Genomic DNA, 24,545 nt, shown 5'->3' on the forward strand with positions numbered 1-24,545 from the left:
TTTCCAGTGGTCATGTATGGATGTGAGAGTTGGACTATAAAGAAAGCTGAGTGCTGAAGAATTGATGCTTTTGAACTGTGGTGTTGGAGAAGACTCTTGAGAGTCCCTTGGACTGCAAGGAGATCCAACCAGTCAATCCTAAAGGAAATCAGTCCTGAATGTTCATTGGAAGGACTGATGCTGAAGCTGAAGCCTTAAAACTTTGGCCACCTGATGTGAAGAACTGAGTCATTGGAAAAGATGCTGATAGTGGGAAACATTGAAGGCAGGAGGAGAAGGGGACGACAGAGGATGAGATGGCTGGATGGCATCACTGGCTCGATGGACATGAGTTTGAGCAAGTTCCAGGAGTTGGTGATGGGCAGGGAAGCCTGGCGTGCTGAAGTCCTTGGGGTTGCAAATAGTCAGACATGACTGATCAACTGAACTGAACTGAGCTGGTCCTGTAACACTTCTCCAGGTTCCCTCTTGATAAATTATGGGCTTCTGGCATTCTAGATATGAGTATGCACTAAAACAAGTAAAAGGCTAGGACTGCAAGGAATTCACCATGGCTGAAGCACAAACAATAGGAAGGGAAATCATGAGAAATGTATTTGAAGAGGAAGAAGAAGTCAGATTAGAAATGGATGACAGCTGTCCTTCCATATCTGTGGGGTCTGCATCTGAAGATACAAAGGGATGACTTCATATGAAGGGACAGGTTAAACATTATCCTGAGGTCACAGGGTACTTTGAAGTCAGTGAAAGAATTAAAGTTCCATGATTATGCCAGTCTAAGGGATAGGTGAGGGAAGGTCACCTATCAGTCAGATGAAGGACAGGGAGTAGCTGTGCAAGTATAGAAAATATGACAAGTTTGACTATTACATAAACATGGCTGATATGACAGGCTGTGGAGTCAAAGATGGGTAGGATTCCAAAAGTGATGAGGAGCACAAGATGTAGAGAGAACAGTTTAAGCAATAAAGGAACAGGGCTTCTCATATAGAAGCCCGTGGTAGTATCAAAGGCTGTCTAGAGGTGTGTTTAGGGCCACCAATAGAGGCCGTGCGGCTCCTACCCCTAAAACTAGGAAGAATAAACATTTTAGTAACAACAATGGCTGGATAGCATCACTGACTCAGTGGAAGTGAATTTGTGCAAACTTCAGGAGATAGTGTAGGACCCAGGAGCCTGGAATGCTGCAGTCCATGGGGTAGCAAAGAGTTGGACATGACTTAGTGTCTAAACAACAATCTTCCTGTGACACAAATGGAGCCTTAAGGCAAACCCAGGAGGCACTCTTCCTTTCTAACCTGATTTTTACCCTAAACACTACTATATTAAAATTTTGGACTAATTAGTGATGCAATAGAGATGGAATGGCCTGGAAGGAAAATGGGGAGTGAGAAGTCCCCTCCTGATCTTTCTGTGTATGGAATGTAAGAGAACAAGCAGTACTTGGGAAGCTAAAGGGGGAAGTAATGGCCTCCAGGATAGTCAGGTCTTAGTTCTTTGTTTTATTCAGCAAATATTTGTTAAGTATCACGTACCAAAGACAAGAGGTAAAGGAAGCAGTGGATTAAAAGACCAGGGATCCAAGGGAGACTATTAACCTGGAAGCTGAGTTTCATAGAAAAAAGTAACAAGTAGACAGTTTTGGATAGAAGAGGGATCAGTGGAAAACCAAGATTAGAGGGAGAACAGACCAGTGTGGGGATAAGGGTATAAGAAGAAGAGGTGATGGTCTACATTCGTGATGTGACTGAACATGCAGAAATGTGAGGCTGGCAGAGTAAGTGAGTCCCAGGGTTCCAGTTTTTTATTCAGGGAGAATACCAGTGAACATGGCTTTGAGGTCTCAGACAATGGTCTGTGAAACCCACGTCAGACCTTGACTCAGAGGTCTGAAACTGAGGACACTGGAGCACAATCACTTCATACACAAGTGATTCCTACAGTCACAAGCCCCTCAGCTTATGATGCTGATGTTTGCACATTTTTATTTACTGCTGCTGCTAAGTCGCTTCAGTCGTGTCCGACTCTGTGTGACCCCAGAGACGGCAGCCCACCAGGCTCCCCTGTCCCTGGGATTCTCCAGGCAAGAACACTGGAGTGGGTTGCCATTTCCTTCTCCAATGCATGAAAGTGAAAAGTGCAAGTGAATTCGCTCAGTCATGTACGACTCTTTGCGACCCCATGGACTGCAGCCTACCAGGCTCCTCCACCCATGGGATTTTCCAGGCAAGAATACTGGAGTGGGGTGCCATGTCTAATCAAGATCCATACTTTAAATCAATCACCTCAGTTTTTTTCCTCTTCTGGCCAAGTTTAGCAACTTGACTCTCAGAGTTTGCTGTCTCCACCACGTTTGATCATGTGCTATCAGGAGAATTCATCTAATGTCTGCAGCTGCCCCAGCTCCTCTCCTGAGTATGTCAGAAGCCTAACCTGATTTGCAGACAAAGTGAAGGTAATGGACCCTGGGGTGATCATTCAAGACAGCTAAGACGCTGCTCAGGGATTAGATGTTCCAGACTCTGCTAAGGATACTAACAAAAATCTGTTTGAGAAGGATTCAACAGGCCAAATTCATGAGGATGCAAAGTAACACAAAGAATAAAGGAAAAGAGGAATGGGATTATGTAGGAGAAATGTGTCTCATTTGGAATGCACTTCTGGTTTTTCTCTTCTTTTGCTCTTTACATTTTCACTGTGTCTCAGGCATGATGTTAAATTTTTTATTTGCATTATCGTTGAATCCTCTCAACACCCTATGAACTAGGGGCTATTAACACCCCCTTTACACAGGTAAGAAAATCCAAAGCTCAGACAGCTTAAAAAAAAAAAAAAAACAATTCCTGAGGTTGCAACAGGAATTGTTGGTAAGCAGCAGAGCCTGTGTTAGACACAGGCTAGTGTGACTCCAAAGTCTGTGCTCATTGTCTCTATGGTAACTTGCCACCAACTCATAGCCTTATCTTCTGCTTCCAGAAAAACTCTTATCTACGGTACTCTCACCAATACTCTTGCAAAAAACCCTTCAAATAACTTCCTATCCCCAAATGGCTCCCCAAGATTTCCCTGTTAGTCCAGTATCATCAACCATTTCTCCCTCCTTGAACCCTATGTTTTATTTATACTGAACTACTCACAACTCCCTAACATAACTTTGTGCCATATTTCCAATACCTCTGCATCTTTGTGTTTGATATTTCCTTCACTCGGACTGCTTCCCCTGCCAGATATCCTACGTACTTCGTAAACTTACACTCATAGATGTGGCATGTGGTACACTGTCATAAAGCTTTAAATATTTTTTAAATTAACTAATTAATGAACAAAATAATGTATAAATAATGCCTATCATTTAACATATCTCCTCTCTGAAGTGTTCTCTGATTATTCATTCCTTATTAATTTTTTTTGTACTTTGACACATGATAGTAATATTAAAATAGTTTTGTCACCTGATTTGTCCCTTAACAAAAAGCAACAAAAGTAAATGGAGATTTCTTCAAAGACAAGTTGGCTTCTTGAAGACAGGAACGGTTTCACCCTTTTCCTCTCTTTTTCACTAGAAATGGTACAGGGAAGTTTCAAATATTACTTGCTTATTTTCAAAAACACTGGCAAAAGGGAAAGAAGATTCATCTCCACAGATAAAAAGTAAGCATCATAGGGAGGTAGATTTTAGCTCAATATAGAGACTCTTGAACAGTCCCCTGAAAGGAAAGTAGAAAGGTCTATGTTACAGGGGAGTACAAGCATGGGAAACTTTAAAGGATCTCACAAAAAAGCTCCTCTACTTGATATTAAGTTAGACAAGGCAGATTTCTGACTCCGCTTAACACAGAGAGTCTGAGATATCAATGGAAGCAATATGACAATAATTAACATTGAACATGTGCTAGGCCACTCTGGGAACATCAACATATATTAATTCCTTTAATCTTCACAACAGTCCTTTGAAGTTATTCCTAGTATAACAGATTAAATGATAAAAACTAAGGTAGGGTCAAGAATACTTCATAAGAGAAAGAGATTGTAAATGACTCCTTGCTGTTGTTGTTCAGTGACTAACTCATGTCTGATTCTTTGTGACATTATGACTGCAGAACTCCGAGCTCTGACCTCCACTATCTCCCAGAGTTTGCTCAAATTATGTCCACTGAGTTGTGATAGATGATGCTATCCAATCATCTCATCCTCAGCAGCCCCCTTCTCCTTTAACTTTCACTCTTTCCCAGCATCAGGATCTTTTCCAATGAGTCAGCTCTTTGCACCAGGTTGCCAAAGTATTGGCGCTTCAGCTTCAGCATCAGTTCTTCGAATGAATATTCAGGGTTGATTTCCTTTAGGATTGACTGGTTTGATCTCCTTGCAGTCCAAGGGACCCTCAAGAGTCTTCTCTAGCACCACAGTTCAAAAGCATCAGTTCTTCAGTGCTCACCCTTTTTTTTTTTTAATTTTATTTTATTTTTAAACTTTACATAATTGTATTAGTTTTGCCAAATATCAAAATGAATCTGCCACAGGTATACATGTGTTCCCCATCCTGAATGCTCCTCCCTCCTCCCTCCCCATACCATCCCTCTGGGTCGTCCCAGTGCACTAGCCCCAAGCATCCAGTATCGTGCATCGAACCTGGACTGGCATCTCATTTCATACATGATATTTTACATGTTTCAATGCCATTCTCCCAAATCTTCCCACCCTCTCCCTCTCCCACAGAGTCCATAAGACTGTTCTATACGTCAGTGTCTCTTTTGCTGTCTCGTACACAGGGTTATTGTTAGCATCTTTCTAAATTCCATATATATGCATTATTATACTGTATTGGTGTTTTTCCTTCTGGCTTACTTCACTCTGTATAATAGGCTCCAGTTTCATCCACCTCATTAGAACTGATTCAAATGTATTCTTTTTAATGGCTGAGTAATACTCCATTGTGTATATGTACCACAGCTTTCTTATCCATTCATCTGCTGATGGACATCTAGGTTGCTTCCATGTCCTGGCTATTATAAACAGTGCTGCGATGAACATTGGGGTACACGTGTCTCTTTCCCTTCTGGTTTCCTCAGTGTGTATGCCCAGCAGTGCGATTGCTGGATCATAAGGCAGTTCTATTTCCAGTTTTTTAAGGAATCTCCACACTGTTCTCCATAGTGGCTGTACTAGTTTGCATTCCCACCAACAGTGTATGCTCACCCTTTTTTATGGTCCAACTCTCACATCTATATATGACTATTGGAAAAAAGCATGAGTCCATAGAAGAATCCAGAAAGAGTCTAACACATGATATTGCCAGAGAGGCAGGTTGACCCCAAGCCCTGCGGTGTGTGCTTTCAGGACTCAGACACTAAAGGATGATCCAGTTCTGGAAACAAGTCATCATCCTGGGCCCATCCCATTGATTAAAGAGGCCCTCCACATATGAGAGGGAGGCTATAACTAATATCCTCAGATTCAGTTGTGCATTCTCATGTGGATGAGTGAGCACACACACACAAACACACACATGCATGTATATGCTGAACACATTCACAGTCATACTATGTATACTTCTCTTCTATAGCCTCTATTTCATTATAGCGACTTGAATATATGCCCTTTTCCACCATAGGATAGAGTTCTCACTGAGGGCAGGAATGATACATTCACCTGATTCTGGAGGACCTACACAAAACCTTGAATAGAGGAGATGCTTCAAAATGCTCATGAATTGGATAAATGAGTGAACTTTAAACATATTAGACTAAATAATCTCAGCCACACCAAGGTATGTGTATTGTGCTCTTTCCATGTGGAGCTGTGAGTCATTCCTTGAGTACATTCCGTTTCAGAAACCTCCATGCCATTTTAAATACTATTCTGTCAGTCTATAATTGTCTTTCTCACACTTTTCTATATATTTCATCCCTATGAAGAGAAGTAAGACCCAGGTCAAATGACATTTCCTCTTAGAAGTCTTTATCAACAACTCCAGTAATAACTAATTGCTCTAAATACTAACTACAGAAATTCCTGTGCTTCTGATTCACTTCAAAATCCATAGCACTTAACACAATATTTGACCCTGAAGAGGAGCTCAAAACATGTTTGTTGAATGAATGAGTGGATTTACGACTCACTAAATGGATGAATGAATGAATGATTCCTTCATATTTACCATTCTCTCTGCCTTCTTGCCAAACCATTAGCCAAATTACCAATGCATTGTTCTGAAGCTCACCAGAGCACAGAGGAAGAGGAGAAATCCCAGAACCTGAAGGTTTCTGATGGCTTATTCCCCACTCCTCCTCACAACCCCTGAAAGACTTTTTTCCCCCCATGGAAAAAACTCTCTTGTTTATTTGATTAAACAAAAATAAAATAAGCTGCATAGGAACAATTTTAAAGTCTAAGGAGACACCAACTTTGTTTTAAGGCTGCAGTAGCTGATACATCATCTCCTTGCTACCTTATCCAGCCTCCTCTGTGGATCACAGTGATACATTCAGAAGCCTGTTAGCTAACACAGGAGTTTTTGAAAACCCCTGAAAGACTTCTTGATAGCAGCCATTCTGACTGGCGTGAGATGTTACTTCACTGCGGTTTTGATTTGCATTTCTCTGATAATGAGTGATGTTGAGCATCTTTTCATGTGTTTGTTAGCCATCTGTATGACTTCTTTGGAATAATGTCTGTTTAGTTCTTTGGCCCATTTTTTGATCGGGTCGCTTATTTTTCTGGAATTGAGCTGCAGGAGCTGCTTGTATATTTTTGAGGTTAATTCTTTGTCAGTTGCTTCGTTTGTTATTATTTTCTCCCATTCTGAAGGCTGTCTTTTCACCTTGCTTATAGTTTCCTTCATTGTGCAAAAGCTTTTAAGTTTAATTAGGTTCCATTTGTTTATTTTTGTTTTTATTTCCATTACTCTGGGAGGTGGGTCATAGAGGATTCTGCTGTAATTTATGTCAGAGAGTGTTTTGCCTATGTTTTCCTCTAGGAGTTTTATGGTTTCTGGTCAAAACCACTACAATATTGTAAAGTAATTAGCCTCCAATTAAAGCAAATAAATTAATTAAAAACAAAACAAAACCCTGAAAGACAGTAGCCCTAACTTTCCTTCTGATTGAGCAGCAAATATGGATGTAGTTATATGGATTCCAACCCCAGGGTCTTCTTTGATAGCAGACAGAAACTTTTTCTTTAAATTAGCAGAAAGGGAAATAATAAAGAATCAGTCCCTTTGGGCTGTATATCCTAAAGGAGGTAAACAAAATAAAATCATTCAGATACCACCAAAGGGAATAACATACACTAAGTACCTCCTATATGCCAATAGTGTGCTACCTGTTTGATGTACACTATTGCCTGACTAATAAACACATATTCTTTCCACCACACCAAGGCTGTGAAATTCATCCAACAATTGCAGTTACAAGAAAGTCTCTTGGTTCCCCTTCTTCATCTACCCAGAGGCAGGAAGAAAACTAGCATACAGTTTCCCAGGCACAGTTGAAATTAAAGAAAAATTTCATGTTTCCCTGGTGGCTCAGATAGTAAAGAATCTGCCTGCAGTGCAGGAGGCTTGGGTTTGATCCCTGGGTTGGGAAAATCCCCTGGAGAAGAGAATGGCTACCAACTCCAGTATTCTGGCCTAAATAATTCTATGGGCAGAGGAACCTGGCAGGCAAGTCCATAGGGTCTCAAAGAGTCGGACACAACTAAGTGACTTTCACTTCACTCCCTTCATGAGGGCAGCTGAATCTCTGGTTTGTCATCCATGAAAACACATGGCCTTTAGTCTTCGTTTGGCTGTAACAACCCAGACCACCACCTGGCTTGAACAAGTTGGCCCCTCCTTTCCTCAGGCATCTGGCACAGCCAGGCACCAGCACGACTGCCCACATTATAAATACACTCTTCCCAGGTGGAGAGGACCTGCTCCTAATTCCAATCCTACCTTCCCCCAAATAATTATAATAGTGCTCTTGTCACCAGCTTATCTATTCTTATCTTTCTCCGAACTTTGTCACAGCTAATCTCTTGATGAGTCACAGGGAGGGGGAGAAAGAGAGAATGAGGGATCACTTAGATACAGACAACACATTTATACAGCCTGTGTCTAATCAGATTACTGTCTTATCAGGGGTTGATGGGCACTAGTGGTGGGAGGAGAGAGACAGAGCTACATATTGCCATCTGAGTTTTTGATAACAGGAAGACACTGCTAGATTCTTGAATTAACCTTTTTGTCCTACACACTCTATTGTTTATTTTTCAGAGTTTATTTTGTGTAGGATTTTTTTTTTTTTTTGGACTGTGCCTTCTGCAGAAGGATACCCACACACTGTGGCAGCAGCTGCTTCTATTAATTCCAAGCCATTAAAAAAATTAAAATTAAACCCAATTACTTTGGTTGGTTTAAAGCTGGGGAATAGCTGAGACTGATTATTCCCCCTGGTCATGGACAGCAACAATATTCCTACCTACATGTGGCTGCTGGCAGAATGCTAATATAGTCAGATGCTCCAAGGACAGGCTCCTCATGCAGAGAGAGGCTCTAGGACTCCAATCCAGAGTCCTGAGAGGACACAAGAAGAGGACACTGGACACAAAACTAGGAGTTGGGTGGTAGTCTAAGCTGTAGTAGGCTTCCTAGGTGGCTCAGTGGTAAAGAATCTGCTGCCGATGCAGGAGACAGGGATTCGATCCCTGGGTAAGGAAGATTGCCCTGGAGAAGGAAATGACAATCCACTCCAGTATTCTTGCCTGGGAAATCCCATGGACAGAGCAGTGTGGCTGGTTACAGTTCCTGGGGTCACAAAAGAGTTGGATGTGACTAAACCACCACAACAACTAAGTGGTAATCCTTGGGAGAGACTCTACCCTACCTGGTGCCTCTGTGTAAAACATGGTTACTAAAATGTGTCCTGTGGCTCAGAAGGTAAAGAATCTGCCTGCAATCTGGGAGACCTGAGTTTGAACCCTGAGTTGGGAAGATCCCCTGGAGAAGGAAATGGCAACCCACTCCAGCGTTCTTGCTTGGAGAATTTCATGGACAGAGGAGCCTGGCAGGCTACAGTTCATGGGGTTGAAAAGAGTCACACAACTGAGTGACTAACACACACACACACACACACACACACACACACACACACACACACACATCCCTCTTAGGGTTTTTGTGACTCAGGTGAAAAGTCTATGTTTTCAAAATTATAATTTGTTGGTATACAAGATGCTACTCCAGTGTTCTTTCCTGGAGAATCCCATGGACGGGGGAGCCTGGTGGGCTGCCGTCTATGGGGTCGCACAGAGTCGGTCACGACTGAAGCAACTTAGTGGCAGCAGCAGCAGTAAGATGCTATATGAGGAAGTATCAGAATGCTGGGTGCTTGTGATGGGGTTGCTAGCTGTAGCTACAAAAGTTGAGGTTTGCCCTGAAGTTTTGTATCCAAGTTACTTTGTTGCTCCATCATAGATGGAATAATAATAAGGTTTCTGGGTGGGTGTGAAGTCATTAGACTGGTATCTCCTTATAGTCCCACTGCACAGAACCTATTTTAACAATGTTATTCAATAAATATTTTGAATGAGGGGATGAATAAGTCAGTCAGAGCTGAGTTAGAATGAATAAGAGCTCTGCTCAATTTCGGCTTTGATGCCTTTCAGAAATGTAGTCATTGTACAGTAGATATGATGTAGGCCTGGGCTCTAATTTACTTCCATTACGTGCCAATCTTGCAGCCCTTGGCCTGAGTTTCCACATCTATAAAATGAAAACAATATCTAGCTCCCACTTTTGTTTTGAAGATTAGAGGTGAGATTGTTACCTGATACATAACAGGTGCTCACAGTGGTCACTGTGATTATCACCGTGCTCTGTACGACGGATAGTTGGCATCACACTATCTCTTGATTCAGAATAATGAGTTCCAAATTCATACTAAGGGTGCTTGGGGTATGAAATGGGCACAGCAGTAGGACAGGGGACAAGAGAAAAGGTGACAAGGGATGAGGGACCATTTAAACATGCAGGAAAGAAAACCAGTGCTAATCTGTTCCTGATCCTCCCTACAACCAATGTAACCAACACGTCCTTTTCAAGGAAATGTGCTCTGTAATAAAACTAAGTGTGCCGTCAAGATACAGGAAGGCAGTTAACTCCTTCGGGTCTCAAACAGTTGTGCAAGAGGTATTCAAAGGTGTTTCCACTACTGGTAGCTGACTGTGCCTGTCAGTCAAACTGTGGCCCATGTAGCAACCTGCCAGATGCATGGAGCCTTGAGGCCACTAGTTGGTTGGATTGAGTGGAAATTTGGAAAATTATAGGTTAGGCAAATGTGAAATACATCTGGGAAATAGAGACTGAGAAGTCTTGCTTATAGATAATAGTCTGCTCACAGCATATTTATCATATGTTACAAATCTAAAAAAATTGTTTTTTGGTTACTCAAACATTTTTGCAATAAACTTTTCACCAGCAATGAGCTCAAGAATAAAAAAGTGTATGGTTTAGGAAAACTTTGCATTTCTCATGAAATTCAGTGATAAAGGGCTCAAACCCAGGTCTCCCGCATTGTAGACAGACGCTTTCCTGTCTGAGCCACCAGGGAAGTCCTTGATAAACATGAAGTTGCATAAAATGTTTGTTAGTATTTATGATCCACTATAGGGGCTGTACTGATAATATGACCACATTAAAACTGAAGACACAGTGCTGCTGAAGAAACACCAGCACCTACTTGGTTTAACAGTTATTTTAAGAAAAATGTATGTCTAAAGACTATAATTCACATATGTAAAAGCAGAACCATAGAATAAAAATAATTGAAATTATTTTAGCACAGACAATATACTTCAAATGAAAAGCCATACTTCACAGTGACATGTGGTATCACTTTTATTTAGAGTGCATGACTGTTCTAAAATGATTTCAATCACTTTTAATTCCAAGTTTTCTTATATATAAAGTGGTAGCTGTTAATGTTTTTTCTCTATTAGCACAAGAACTAAAACCAGTAATACATCAGTGTCAATGGGAGAAGGCAATGGCAATCCACTCCAGTACTCTTGCCTGGAGAATCTCATGGACGGAGGAGCCTGGTAGGCTGAAGTACATGGGGTCACTAGGAGTTGGACACAACTGAGCGAATTCACTTTCAATTTTCACTTTCATGCATTGGAGAAGGAAATGGCAACCCACTCCATTGTTCTTGCCTGGAGAATGCCAGGGACGGGGGAGCCTGGTGGGCTGCTGTCTATGGAGTTGCACAGAGTCGTACACGACTGAGAAAATAATTTAACTTAATTCCAAAGGAATTCAATTATTTTCATCTAATTCATGGGATCAAACTAAGGCTTTTAGAATTCATTCTGTTAAAGGTTAAATACTAGTTTAGTGGGATAATACTGTTAATTCAGTAAAATAAAGCTCAACCTTAGAGATAAAATTACTTCTTTAAGATAACATGAATATAAATTTTGGTAAAAGCAATATACTTATTGAATCAACAAACCTATAGAATAGAAATTTATTTTGAGTCGGTTGGAAGTATTCATATAAATCAAAATTGCATCCAAAATAAGCTTCTATTTTCTACTCTCAAAGTAGAAACCGTAGTTCTCCAAATTTATACAATGTAAGTAAATTATACAAATTTTTATGAAGCTAATGCTAAACCACATACAGAAAAAAACTTTTTTTTTCTTTTAAGTTTCAGGAAGGCTTATTTTCTTTACTGTCTGCCATCAATGGAATCTTAGAGATTTTGAGCTTTAAATAAAATATTTTGTTAATCAATGTTGATTTTGCTGTGTGTTTTCTTGTTTGTTTTTTTTTTGGTGATAATGAGACCTCTAAATTTTGCTATTAAGACCTTTAAATGAGAAGAGAATTTTGGTTGCATTTTGTTAAAATGAAATTGGAAATCTTGAATCAAGTATTCAACAAATGAAGCACCAAAGTATTTTAGGTTTTAAAGCTGTTATTAAATTGCAATTGTTGAAAGCTTTCAAACAAGAAGACATGACATTTATCTCTACAAAGGCAAGGGAGGAATTTCATAAATTAAATGATGAAAGCACAATTGGAAGCGTTGTGTTCCAATTGAAATTCAACGCTTATAATTTGGGATACTACAGTGTAGGAGGATAATTTTTTGATGAAGCTTCTATTTTTAATTGGATATCTGTATATTGTACCAGAGTGGAATGAAATTGAGCAGGCTTATAAATTTGTAGCATCTGCATTTGGTGAAAATATAAAAGAATCAAGAAGAAGCACCTTAATTGATAAAAGTTGTTTCATATTAAAAAAAAGAGATCCAAGAAAATTTCTCCAAAGGGAGTAAACAAAAGAGTAACTATGAAAATATGTGGACTGAAATGTTTATCAGTTTCAATACTGACAAGCTTATAATTAAGAATGTCCTCAACTTGGGATAATTTGCTCTATTAGGTACCTATAGAGATAATGCCTTTTATTTAACAATATTATGATCTATAAAGGAGAATCAATTGAATATGTTAAGAATTTCAAACTTATTAACCATAAAAATGCATTCTGAAGAAGACTTCAGACAAAGTCACCAAAACCCAAAAATAATAAAGCCATATCAGAAAAAAATATTTTCATAAGAATACCAATGTCATAGTATTAGATACATATATCACTAAAAAAACTGATTAAAGTGAGTAAATGTGTATAAAAATAGCTGTATTATTTGAAGAAAATAAATATAAGCTTTAAATTTTTTTCTGTACATCAGTTCAGTTCAGTCACTCAGTCATGTCCAACTCTTCGCGACCCCATGAATTGCAGCATGCCAGGCCTCCTTGTCCATCACCAACTCCCAGAGTTCACTCAGACTCACGTCCATTGAATCAGTGATGCCATCCTGCCATCTCATCCTCTGTCATCCCCTTCTCCTCCTGTCCCCAATCCCTCCCAGCATCAGAGTCTTTTCCAATGAGTCAGCTCTTTGCATGAGGTGGCCAAAGTACTGGAGTTTCAGCTTTAGCATCATTCCTTCCGAAGAAATCCCAGGGCTGATCTCCTTCAGAATGGACTGGTTGGATCTCCTTGCAGTCCAAGGGACTCTCAAGAGTCTTCTCCAACACCACAGTTCAAAAGCATCAGTTCTTTGGCTCTCAGCCTTCTTCACAGTCCAACTCTTACATCCATACACGACCACAGGAAAAACCATAGCCTTGACTAGACGAACCTTTGTTGGCAAAGTAATGTCTCTGCTTTTGAATATGCTATCTAGGTTGGTCATAACTTTCCTTTCAAGGAGTAAGCGTCTTTTATTTTCATGGCTGCAATCACCATGTGCAGTGATTTTGGAGCCCCAAAAAATAAAGTCTGACACTGTTTCCCATGGATGTATACAATTTTATTTTTAGAAAGAATATTGATTTTTAAAATAATTGTTTTGTAAATCCAACATAAAATAATTGGAAGTCAATACATGAAATATTTTTAAAATATAACTACTTTCCCTGTTCACTTTCAGTTGGGATGGTGACAAATTATGTGGTCATCCTACTCATCTGCCAACCTAATTGTTTCTATTAAATATCTCAAAGTTACTTCAACTTCAACCTGAATTAAATGAATCACCTAACCTCCCCTAAAACTAGCCCTTTGAAAATGCTTCCAACTCAGTAAGTAGCTCCACTATCCACATCCAACCAACTGTACAAGTCAAAAATCTGAGAGTCAACCTGATGTCTTCCTTTCTTTCATACTCCCCTTCCTTTGTGATTCAATAAATATTGTCTGAGAGCTAGATGTTGGGGAAGCAGATGTGAAAAGGCAATTTCATGCTTTCATGGAACTTAAATTGTGAGAAGGAGAGAAAAATAAACAAATACATTGCTATATAATATAGTGTAAGGTAATGATGAAATGATGCTAAAGCTGAAACTCCAGTACTTTGGCCACCTCATGCGAAGAGCTGACTCATTGGAAAAGTCTCTGATGCTGGGAGGGAATGGGGGCAGGAGGAGAAGGGGATGACAGAGGATGAGATGGCTGGATGGCATCACTGACTCGATGGACGTGAGTCTGAGTGAACTCCGGGAGTTGGTGACGGACAGGCAGGCCTGGTGTGCTGCGATTCATGGGGCCGCAAAGAGTCGGACACGACTGAGCAAATGAACTGAACTGAACTGAATGATGAAAAGGCCAGTTTGCATTCCAGTCTCAAAGAAGGGCATTCTTTGGCCCTTATATGAAGAGTATATCATGTGAAAGCCCAGGCTGGATGAAGCAGAAGCTGGAATCAAGACTGCCTGGAGAAATATCAACAAATTCAGATATGCAGATGATACCACCCTAATGGCAGAAAGAGAAAAGGAACTAAAGAGCCTCTTGATGAAGGTGAAAGAGGAGCATGAAAAAGCTGGCTTAAAACTCAACATTCAAAGACAAAAATCATGGCATCCAGTCCCATCACTTCATGGCAAATAGATGGGGAAAAAGTGGAAACAGTGTCAGATTTTATTTTCTTGGGCTCCAAAATCCTTGCAGACAGTGACTGCAGCCATGCAATTAAAAGATACTTACTCCTTGGAAGAAAAGCTATGACCAATCTAGACAGTGTATTACAAAGCAGAGACATCACCTTGCTGACAAAGGTCCATATAGTCAAATACATGGTTTTCCAATAGTCATGTATGTGCCATGTGAGAGCTGGACCATAAAGAAGGCTGAGCACAGGAGAACTGATGCTTTTAAATTGTGATACTGGAGAAGACTTTTGAGAGTCTCTTGGACAGCAAGGATACCAAACAAGTCAATCCTAAAGCAAATCAACCCTGAATATTCATTGGAAGGACTAATGCTGAAGCTGAAACTCCAATACTTTGGCCACCTGATTTGAAGAGCTGACTCATTTGAAAAGACCCTGATGCTGGGAAAGATTGAGGGCAGGAGGAGAAGGGGACAACTGAAGATGAGATAGTTGGACAGCATCATCAACTCAATGGACATGAATTTGAGCAAACTCCAGGAGATAGTAAAGGACAGGAAAGCCTGGTGTGTCCATGGAGTCACAAAGGGTTGGACATGACTTAGAGACTGAACAACAACAGCAAAAGCAGTGATGAGTATAATGAATATAAACAAAGCAAAGTAAGAGGACATACAGTAATGGAGCAGACTATATTAATTAGAGTGGTCACAAGACAACTATTTAGTAGAAACTGAATAATGTGAGGAAACAATCCAGGTATGTATATGGATTATCGTGTTATATATATCCCCAAGAAAATAGTGGTCCACAGAGAACAATAGGAAAAAAGGTGCAAGTTGTGTCTCTAGGAACTGCAGGAAGGTTGGTGTGATTGAACAGGAATGAGTGAGGAAGTGATTGGTAGAGAGTTAGAAAGGGAGAGAGGAGACCATTTTATAGGGCCTTGCAGGCCTTAGTAAGAGTTTTTTATGAGAAGTCACGTAGGGTAAAGATATCGAGAGTAATGAAATGATTAAATTTACACTTAAAAAAAAAAAAAAAACTGCTGACATGACTGGTTGAAATGCTCATTTACGGGAGTCAGCTCTGACATTTTGGTCTTCTTCCCATGAAAGACAGTGTCCGAGTCCATTTCTCAGTACCCATCATCTGTCCGTGAATGTTACAGGTTCCTTTCTACACAATGGATCTGCACAGTTTAAAAATAATATGAAAGAGCTTTCATACTTCAGTGGACTTATTAATCTTAGAAGCTCTAAATCCTTGTATTTCACAAGCTCCCACTTTTCAGGGTTATTATGTTAATTAAAATAATAAAATGGACTCAATAAAGAGCTTTTGGTTATTGAAATGAGTAAATGAACTTCACAAGTCATTTACCAGCTTCCTGAAATTTGGGAACCAGAAGTATAGGAGATGAGAAACTTTTTATTTTCTTCTAATGAGAAATATGTAAGTGTTTTTTGAAAGATTGTCTGTGTGGTCTATCTGAGAGGTCTATAAGCTGTTTATACTGACACAACTACACACTTTTATAGAGATAAGATTTTCAGGATCATCTAGTCTAGTGTCTTTCAAATAACTTTTAGTTTCTCCAAAAGTGTTTTATTCAAAAGAATGCTAGCAGAGAGGCACAATGTGCAAAAATCAAACAGATAAATACAATTCAAATGGCAAGAAACAAGGCAAGCACGGGGAGGGGCACTTTTCATTTTAAATCTGAAGTATAGCAAGGTCAGTGACTAGACAAAGCCACGCTGGAGGTGAGAGGCAGAGCTAAGAACTGCTCTTCCAAGTCTATTTGTTTTGTTAATTGAACAAATCATTTATTAAGTATAGTTCTTGTTGCTGAGGCTAAATTAGTGTGTAAAGTCCCTCTTATCATGAAAGAGAACAAATATATATGATATATATTAACATGTATATTTATGTGTACACGTATTTGTCAGGTGGTAATAAGTACTATGAAGAAAAAAGACAACATAAGGATAAGGGGATAGAAAGTAAAGGAAGTGGGTGGTAAGTTAGTTATAAAGGATTGTCAAGAAAAGCCTTTCTGATGAGGCAACGTCTAAATACAGTGAAGCCCAGTGGAATTTCAGGGGGAAGCAAGTGCCAGTGGTGTTTCCCTGATGCTTCTGCTCCTCCAGAACAGACCATCAACTAGGTACCAGGAATTACATTAGCCTGTTTACAGGCATGAAGACTCGGAGCAATAGGGAAAACATAGATTTTAAATCTAGTTTTGAATTCAGGTTTTGGCAGGCATTTGACTTATCCTGTTTTATCTTCAGTTTTCTGATTTTTAAAATAGGAATGATATTATTTTTCTTGCAGATATGCTCAAAGGATGTAGTAAGAAAATACATGTAAAATTCCCAACATACACCAGGGCTCTATATTTGGCAGATATTCGTATTATCTACCTCACTTTCTTTGAATGAAGGATTATTGTAGTTGGCATTAGTAAATGTTGGATGCTTGGACTGCAAGGAGATCCAACCAGTCCATTCTGAAGGAGATCAGCCCTGGGATTTCTTTGGAAGGAATGATGCTAAAGCTGAAACTCCAGTACTTTGGCCACCTCATGCGAAGAGTTGACACATTGGAAAAGACTCTGATGCTGGGAGGGATTGGGGGCAGGAGGAGAAGGGGACAACAGAGGATGAGATGGCTGGATGGCATCACTGATTCAATGGACATGAGTCTGAGTGAACTCTGGGAGTTGGTGATGGACAAGGAGGCCTGGCATGCTGCGATTCATGGGGTCGCGAAGAGTCAGACACGACTGAGTGACTGAACTGAACTGAACAGCAAACAATTTCTTGTACTTAAGCAACTCCTGCCTCATTGGATATAGGTGAAAGGAAATGCATGTGAAGGATATTGGGGACCTATATTATCAGTATGGATGTGAGAGCTGGACCATAAAGAAGGCAGAGCACCAAAGAATTAATGCTTTTGAATTGTGGTGCTGGAGAAGACTCTTGAGAGTCTCTTGGACACAAGGAGATCAAACCAGTCAATCCTAAAGGAGACCAACTCTGAACTCATTGGAAAGACTGATGATGAAGCTGAAGCTCCAATACTTTGGCCACCTGATGCAAAGAAATGACCCATTGGAAAAGACCCTAATGGTTGGAAAGATTGAAGGCAGAAGGAGAAGAGGGTGACTGAGAATAAGATGGTTGGAAGGCATCACAGATTCAGTGGACAAGAACTTGGGAAAATGCCAGGAGATGGTGAAGGGTGTTAGCTAAAATCGAGGAAATAAGTAGATTCTTTTATCAGGTAGGACTATTGAAAAGCAGCCAGTTTCTTATCAAAACCTTATCTTATCAAAAGCTTATCAAGCTTTCTTATCAAAAGCTTAATCCCTTCTGGGAAATTTCTAGGGGGAATATTGAGGCAGGTCTGAAATTTAAGGAGGGTATGACAAAGTGGTGTTAAGTGTGGAAAGAGGGGGTCAGAGAGTAATGGGATCAGAGAGATTACACCTTTCTCTCCACGCTGGTCTTCCATTTTGAAACATAAGCCTAAGAAAGTGGTCTTCAAACTGGAAAGTTATTGCAATAAGGGAAAAAAGATGAGAAGAAAATAAATCCCGTGGAGTGAAGACAAAGGTGATGGGATCAAGAGGCAAATGAAAGGAGTCTTAATGGAAGATTTATTAGAGAGCATGGCTTGCATCAGTCCCAGAGGCAGGGATGACTTTGAAAATGAATTCAGCAATGTTTCCTATTCTGTTAGGCTGAGACCTTACAGAATGTGATATTTCTTAAAAATGAGTCCCAATCCACATCAAGGCTTCCTGCTTGCAGTAGATGGATTCCTAGCATTGTAAATGTGTTTTGGAGAGGACAAGGGTGAAAAGGGGTGGCAACTTTGCTCTTTCTGGATTAGTTTTGGTGGAAAATTGCATCTCTATTTGTCCATAAATCAGTCAAAATATAGCTGTACCAGTATCCACATCACTGGGAGGAACAAAGCCTCAACTGATCAAAAGTGCTTCTGAATGCCAAGCAGCCTACAGATGCAACCTGCAGAAACTTCAGCCCTGACTGTGAGCTTAGTATGCCCCACCTGATTACCTCTAATTAAAAAACCTGGCTAATTCTCAGTTTTCCAAGTCAGTCAAAGTGACTCTACACGGATAATGCAAAACTCAAGCACACATTCAGCACCTCCTCTATGTGAGCATTTTTCTAAGTACGGAAGATTAAAAGATGAATAGGATACAGTCCTGTCCCCATCCCATGAGAAATTCAGTCTTACAAGAGATATGGGCATCCTGACCATGACAAGAAATGTTCTGAGTTCTGTGATAGAGATGTGTGCACACATAATGGGATCACAGAGAAATCATACATGACGTGGGAGGTTATTCAGATGCACATGAGCTGGCCCTTGATGGACGGGTGGCTAAGAGCTCACCAGTGAATAAAGGAATGACAAAGGAACTTCTCAGCAGAACGAAAAGCATAGGAAGATAGAGGTGGCTTTTGCATACTGTTTATGGGAACAGGTTTTTAAAGTTAATATCAGATTTTTTCATACACCTGCTTAAAATCCTCTAGTGATATTCCACACACATAAGAAAGGAGGCTAAAGTTATAACCATAAGCTGGCCTCCACCAATTTTATCTGTGGTGCTGTCTTTCTTTCCTCCTCTGCTCTGCCCACATGCCTTCTTTCTGGTCTTCAAATACATCAAGTTCATTCCTATCCTGAGGCCTTTACATTTTTTGCTTCCTGTCTTCCTCTTTCTTGAATGCTCTTCTCTCAACTCCTTCTCATTTCTCAGGTCTCATCCAGATGTAACCCCTACAAGGAGTCTTTCCGGATCACTTAATTTAAATCAGCCCCTAACTGCAGTCACTCTGTCTCATTTCCTTATTTTACTTTCTTCAAGGCACTTAACACTATCTGAAATTTTGTCTCCCTCCACTACAGTATAAGCTCCTTGATGGCAGACACTCTATGTCTATATTTACAATTTCAATGTCCAGAGTTTATTACACAATACTTGAATAGATGAACTCAGTGGTGATCAGCACCTTGTGTGGGTACACAGGACACCCAGAAATGACAGGTAATAGTTATAAGGTGGATAAGACTAGTATCAGTGGTCAGTATAGTAATAATACTCACCAATTAATTGGCATTTTCTGTGTGCTAGGCCCATGCTAATTCCATTACCTTATTTAACCTTCAGAGTAATCTTGGGATATAAAACTATTAGCCCCCTCTTAAAGACAAAGTATGTGAGAGAATGAGAAAGAGGACTTTTGTAATGTGTCAATGTCTTTCTACTCCTGAATAGAACTAGATTTTGAACTTAACCTACCTGACTCACAAAACCTATATCTAATAATACAATAGAGAGGGGTAACTGGATTATAATCTCCCTCAAGCTACCTCAGAATCTTGCCACTTGAGGTATCTTCTACATTTGTGTGATTATAGAATGGAATGTCTTTTAGGATAAAGTGTGGACAGGGAACAAATTGAAACGAGGCCCAAATTTTGTCCCCAAGTAGCCAAAGATTCTCTCTCTACTTAAACTCAGTGCACATTCACTTTTCATTAAAAAACAAAAACAAAAAAAACACACAAAAAAACAAAACTTAGCCAATGTACCCTTTACATTAAAAATCTAGAAATATCAAGAAAAAATCTATTTGTTTTATATTAAACACATGAATAGAAAAGGACCAAATCAGTTAATTTCTTGGACCTTTGACCTCATAATGACCAAAAATGTCATTGCGTGTGTGTGTGTTTACTATTCTAGGTCCAAAATAAATTTGAGGTGACTTACAGATGTATACATAATAGAAATACAAAGAATAAAACTGGAAATGAAGACAGGATATCACGGGGGAAAAAAATGAAATAGTTTGAAGTAAGGTTATCACAAATAGATGTATACCATAAAGTTATGTGTACTCATTAGAAGTAGGCTTTAAATTTGAGTTTCCTGGTAGCCAAAGCAAAGAAGGAACTATGAAAAGTCATATGCTCTCAAGAGTTAACAAAATAAAAAATAATCTAGTTTCTTTGGCAAAAGGAAGCCAACTACTTATAATTTTTCCTGGTCATGAAACCTAACGAATTTTTCTCATGCATTCAGAAATTTTTTTTTCTTACCATCTGTAAATTCATTGAGAAAATTCATAATATTATTTTATGGAGTCCCTCAATGCAAGCCAAGGGCGATATGCCAAAGGACAATTGTACAAAAGCAACTCTGTGAAGCACAAAGATAATGCAGTCTACAAGGCAGCTCTCAGGTTATCTAGCATGGTCCAAGGCCAGAGGAGCTGATGAACTATATCTCCAAGCAGACTTTCATTAATGCTATTTCTTGCAACTGCATTTCTATTTAGAATAAGTCAGCCAAGAATCTGAGGTTCAACGTTGTGTCAAACTCTTGGTGTATAGGTATTTAAAAGCATAATCTTATATTCTTACAGTTAACTAACTGGAGGATAGGATATGCTCTTCTGGAAATTAAGAAACAAAGTTGCATGTCTGGGTGGATGGTCAAGGAAGAATGTGTGGATAGGGCCAACATTATCCATGAAAATATATAAAGGATCTAACCTAATGCACTGACAGCTGGCATATGATTGTGGACTTTACAGCTTTCAATTTTAAATAAGACTATATTTCTCTTTTAGTTACAATTGAATTTTCACTGGAATTGTTGGCTACTATGTTGAGCTGGCCAAGGACTTTCTTATACTTCAAAGAGACAAAATCTTGGAAGTAACTGTACCTTCACTAGGGAGTGCATTCAGCCCATGCTCTAAAATGCCACTTCGAGAAAAGGCAGTCTGGAAAAGTTCCCTGTTCAGTGATTGTGTTTTAATAAATAAAAAGGCAGCTGTGATGAAGAGAAAGCAGCATATGGGACAAAAAGCCTACAAGTAAATTGTCTGCAGAATGCTGCAGTAATCCCCATGGCATGTGCTTCCTAGAGAATGATGTGACGTTTGTCAACACACGTAGAGCAAACGATAGGAAAAGACTCCCATGTATAATTCATCTCTCTATCAAGTTAAATACACAAATACCTCAATTGTAGGTTGGCACAGACTAAATATTTTAAAGCTTCCCACAGTGCTCTGGGTCCTCATCGTTGCCATTCCAGACAACAGCAGGAGACAAGCATTTCCCTCACTCAGAGTAAGTCACTGACAAGCACCTCTCTTCTCTTGGTCAACAAGCACCATCACTTTATGCTGGCTGATAGTGCTCTCCTTGTCTGGAAGCAATTATCGAGAGACTTCAAGCTAGAAAGAATACTCCCAAGTATGCTCATAGGCGTGTCTTACTATTAAATTAGTCAAGGGTAGAATCCTACTCTTCTCTCTTCCCTGGAGAGATTTTTACCATAACATCTACATACTTCAGTGAACTCATGTTTATGTGAGAGTGTGTGTGTGTGTGTGTGTGTGAGTATGTGTGCGCTTCCTTTCCTAGATAGAAACTACTTGAGAATACTGAGCTTTCCTTATGGTTTTGGTACGCCCAGCACCTCTTAACACAGGCAATGCTTAAAAAGTGGCTACACATGAATAAGTGACTACAAAAAGATTTTTCCCCACTATAAGAATATTTGATTTTTGAGTGATTAGCATCATCACCATCACCGCACTGATCCTTCTTAACATGCCCTGTTCAAATCATCAAAGGTACATCAAGAGCACTCCATACAATATATTCTATGTGGTATTTCTGCATATAAATTCTCATTTGAAATCCAGTTCTATTTCCAAGATTGTATTTCAAATGAATAGTCTTTAAAATCATAGTTACTATATAAATTCAAATGCATCTTCAGACTAAATCTGTGTTGAGTACTCCAAGTAGATTTAAGAAACACAGGTAAAAATTAGCCAAGCACATGGGTGATGGTTTCTTACTAAATAGTTAAAAGTCATTCATTCTTTGACAAAGCACTGGTTTTCCAGGTCATTTTTTTTTTTTTTCTTTAAAAAGAAGACTTTTTTTTTTAAAAGAAGATAGCAAATACAATAAAGACATAATCTATGTAAATAAACAGTACCTAAGGATAATGCCACTTGTAAAAATAAATTTGCTTTTTGCATCAAATGACATACCATAAAGAGCTAAAGAAGTAAACATTTTGCTCCCCAGTTCATTCATGCCCAAAGAGGACCAAGAGGAGGAAAGAAGAGGAGGGAGGAAAGTAGTGGGCTCCTAACCCTAATAATAATCAGTATGACCCTCTAAAAATTAACAGTCAACATTTACTAATGGCTCACTATATATCAAGCCCTGTTCCATCCCATTCATTATTATTAACATGTGTCTTTTAAGAATAAGAAAACAGGTTTGAAGAGGTTAAGCTTCCCCAAAGCCACATGGCTGACTATTGGTAGAGCTAGAATCAGAAACCTGATGTATTTAACACCAAGCCTGAGGAGGTAACCCAGACCCAAATGGCCCTGTCTCACCGGGACCTCACGGAAGAGCAGAGGAGAGAGACAAAGCCTGCATGTTCCCTAAAGGCCAGACTGCATTCTGCCTCTGTTGTATACTCTCATCCTATCCTGGGGCTTTTAAACCCAGTTAGATACTGCTAATTCTTGAATGCATATCCCATGCCCTACCTTTCCCCCAAGTTTCACAGATATAGTTAATTACCTTCCATACATCTTTATTTGGATATTCAGCTGTCATCACAAATCTAACATGTCTGAAACTGAATTCTTGATTTTTTTCCTTTCATTGTACTAACCAGTCATTGAGGCCGAAAACTTAGACATTATCCTTGTCTTCTCTCCTTCTGTAACACCTCACAATATATCCACAAGCATGTTCTTTCAACACCATGTGAGAGGTATGTCCTAAATCCAGTCACTTTTCAGCATTCCACCTCTAGTACCCAAGCCCCCTGGCTCCCCTTGGACCACTGCAGTCATCTTATCAGTCTCCCTCAAACCACCATTGCCTTTCCACTGGGCCACAGCAGCAGCCTCCCTGCCTGAGGCCTCCTCATGTTTCTCCTAGGTTACTCCAGCAACTCTCTGCTTACCTCCCTGCCTTCACTCTTGCTCTTTCACCTTCACTGGCCCTTTTAGTCTATTCTCTAGTCAGTAGCCAAATGATGCTTTAAATTATGAAATAGATTCACGTCACTTTCCTTGCTAAAAATGTTTCTTGTGTCTCCCCAGGCTTCCCTGGTGGCTCAGATGATAAAGAATCCACCTGCAATGCAGGAGACCCTGGTTCACTTCCTGGGTCGGGAAGATCCCCTGGAAAAAGGATATGCTACCCACTTGTTGTCTTAGGCTTCCCTGGTGGCTCAGACGGTAAAGAATCTGCCTGCAATGAGGGAGACCTGGCTTTGATCTCTGGGTTGGGAAGATCTCCTGAAGAAGGGAACAGCTACCCACTCTAGTATTCTTGCCTGGAGAATTCCACGGACAGAGGAGCATGGCAGGCTATACAGTCCATGGGGTCACATGCAAAGAGTCAGACAACTGAGCGACTTTCACTTTCACTTTTCTTCCAGTGTCTCCCCATCAGAAATTTAGGGCCAAATCCAAAGTCTTCACCATGGCCTACAAAGTTCTACATCTGATCCAACTCTCAGCTCTTTCTCAGATCTCATTCTTATTGCTTGCCCACTGTGCTGTTATATAGGCTTTTTGGCTTATTCTCACCTCTGGGCCTCAACTCCACGCTATTCCTTTTGCCTGGAGTTCTCTCTTCTAGATCTTCAGATGTCTCACTCTCTTATTTCATTCAGATCTTTGCCCAGATGTTCCACACTATCTAAAATAACCCTTCTTCTATAATGCCTTGTTTCTTTCTCCTGCTTTCCTTTCCTTCTTGTCACTCACCAGTAGCTGATATCATAGTATATGTTGTTTTGCTGTGTGTCTCACCCACTAGAATGCCATTTTCATGAGTAAAAAGACTTCAAGTTGTATCCCCAGGACTTAGAACAGAACCTCATAGTATATACGTAATCAGTAAATATCTATTGACTGAATGTTGCTTCTTCAGAGTCAAACAAAAAACCTAGCACATATTTTGTAAAAAAAAAAAAAA

At 39.7% G+C, this 24,545-nt stretch overlaps 1 protein-coding gene across 1 annotated transcript in view; it reads right to left on the reverse strand.

Moving 5' to 3' along the window:
* The window catches only part of AGBL4 (ATP/GTP binding protein-like 4), a 1,466,590-nt gene that overhangs the window by 559,999 nt on the left and 882,046 nt on the right, over positions 1–24,545 (reverse strand). The window lies entirely within an intron of this gene.

Source organism: Bison bison, unplaced genomic scaffold (assembly GCF_000754665.1).
Source record: "Bison bison bison isolate TAMUID 2011002044 unplaced genomic scaffold, Bison_UMD1.0 scf7180017864033, whole genome shotgun sequence".
NCBI lineage: Eukaryota > Metazoa > Chordata > Mammalia > Artiodactyla > Bovidae > Bison > Bison bison.